The sequence below is a fragment of the Neolamprologus multifasciatus genome, chromosome 12 (assembly GCF_963576455.1).
Source record: "Neolamprologus multifasciatus chromosome 12, fNeoMul1.2, whole genome shotgun sequence".
Taxonomy (NCBI): domain Eukaryota; kingdom Metazoa; phylum Chordata; class Actinopteri; order Cichliformes; family Cichlidae; genus Neolamprologus; species Neolamprologus multifasciatus.
Window position 1 is genome coordinate 14,223,388 of NC_140450.1, and position 2,388 is coordinate 14,225,775.

At 36.3% G+C, this 2,388-nt stretch overlaps 1 long non-coding RNA gene across 1 annotated transcript; it reads right to left on the minus strand.

Annotated features, from left to right (window-relative positions):
• Window positions 1–233: 233 nt before the first annotated feature.
• On the minus strand, window positions 234–2,031 carry LOC146506629 (uncharacterized). The gene is made up of 2 exons (XR_014877400.1): window positions 1,395–2,031; window positions 234–567 (listed from the first exon to the last, which is right to left on the minus strand). It is a non-coding gene; the product is annotated as an uncharacterized LOC146506629 (long non-coding RNA).
• Window positions 2,032–2,388: the final 357 nt, after the last annotated feature.

Sequence of the window (2,388 nt, forward strand, 5' to 3'; positions counted from 1 at the left end):
AAAGGTTTCGCCATCGCTTCTTTACTAAGCCCTGACAGCACAGCAAATGCAATTTTTTTTAGTAATGACAACAGGAAAATCTGTGTTTTTGAATGCCACCTGGTTACTCCCATGTAAGCAATATGGGTAAGGTCTTTTAAAAATCAGGTGTAGACTGAAACCACACCTTTTTAAATGGCCTGCAGATGTCTAGGTAAAGGTTTCATTTCAATAATGTAAATGTAGTATCAGCATTGTGACAGTAAGGATTTATTCTGCTTCCTTTAACAATAGCAGATACTGCCTAAGACTAAAAGAGACTTACTGAAAATACTAAATAAGGACCATTTTGGTTTTACATCTTTAAATAAAAAAAAGTAACAATGATTTATCAAACGTAAAAAAAAACATCATACCATTGTTAACACGTTTAAGTTTTAAGGCTTTTGGAGCATTTGTTTTACAGTAATTGTGAATAATCAGACATCAAATTTTGTCCACATGTTCAAAACAAATCCAGCGTTAGTCTTCATCACTGCTCCACGCATCCTGAAAGGCAGGGTTCACCGAAGACTGGCCAGCAGCACCCTGTGAGAGACCAAAACATTTAACTCAATTTACACAATAAAGAAAGCTCACTTCTGTATTTCTGTAAGTACATAATATATATGCACGTGTCACATGTATGATTATATAACTAAGGAAAAATACAAGTATCCACAGTTCCCATCAAGTGTGATAGACAACTATGTAAACATTATTTATTAACATGAAGATAACACTGAGGTTTCATAAGTTAAATTCTTCAGATGACACGTGCTTATCTATGATCTCGTTTCTGGAAGGAAAAACAAAAAATCCAGAAAGGACCAAATCAGAGGACGTTAATTTATAGTAAATGACCACAATTATTGAAGATTAGCTTAAAAACATATACATTTATATATATGAAGATTAAAAAAGGTTTGCAGACTATAATCATTATTGTTTGCACTGGGTATGATGATGTAACATTCATGGCCTTTCTGTACAAAAAACAACCCTACAAAAGCAAAAAGAAGAAAGATAAAATCTGTTATATCATCAAGGGCACTTTATGGAAGCTCTTCTCCACCACTGAAAAACAAGGCAGGTAGAGCCACGACAAAATTTTGAATTATCTCCAAATATTTTGGGTTGTTATGTCAAAATTTCAACTTTTGTGTCAAAGTTGAAACTTTGGAATATCTAAGCTGCAATTTTGAAACACTAAAAAAAATTGACTCATGCATAGCAGTTATTATTGTTGTTGTTGTTATTATAATTATATTGTTTTATTTTTTTCAGTGGTGGAAGCAAAGTTCAACAGCATTTGGATTCCACAATTTTTTAGATTCTTCCATCTACTATTGTTTCCTGTTGTTATGACCTTTTACCTTTACTTCATGGTCTGAGTCTTCCTCCACATCTGAGGGACGGAGGACAGGGACCCATGCTAGAATGTTACAGTCTTTACCTCCACTGTACACCTCCTACATACAGCACAAACAACAGGGACAATAATGTACACATCGACCTTTTCAGCAAACCTCACAGTACTTCCAATGACATCAGTGCGGGGAGAAAACTAGTGTCAACAAGCATAACTGGTACCAAAAGCAAAGTAATGAACACACTTAAAACTGTCCATGTACAACAGGTGATGTCACAGGGGACAGTTTAATAACTGCGGGTCATTATATCATACAGGAAGCATAAAACACAACGGTGAACAAGGTGCCCCTTCCTGTGACTCTTCAGAGTGACAAGCTGCCAAACTGCATTCTTATGTCTGTCAAACACAGAAAATCGATGTCACCGGATGCAGCAACTCCTAATAAGGAGTGTACGGGTTAGACGGCCTTCTCCATTTGTGCCGATACATAATAGGCTGTTTCTCAGCACAAAGGACTGGCTAAATAAACATAACTATAATTTAAATTAATTAAAGAACACTGGAGTAGAAATACATAACTGAACTACTAAACAAAAAACCACCATCTTGAATGGAAACAATAGGCAGGGAAACCAGTACCTGTTTAAGAGACTTTGAGAGAGCTATTCATAACTTCATTTCATCTCGCCTCAACGTTTGTAATAGTTTGTAATAGGTTGTAATAGGTGTCAGTCTGTCATCAATTAGCCGACTGCAGCTGGTCCAAAATGCTGTAACATGGTTACTAACTTGCACGCACAAGTGAGATCACAGATCCCCAATACTAGCATCCTTACACTGGTTGCCAGTTAGTTTTCGAATTGATTTTAAGATTTTATTATTCGTTTTTAAGGCATTGCACGGGTTAGTACCCTCATACCTTTCTAATCTTTCGAATTGGTACACTCCTGCAAGATCATTGAGGTCTGCAGATCAAGTGCTCCTAGCTGTCCCAA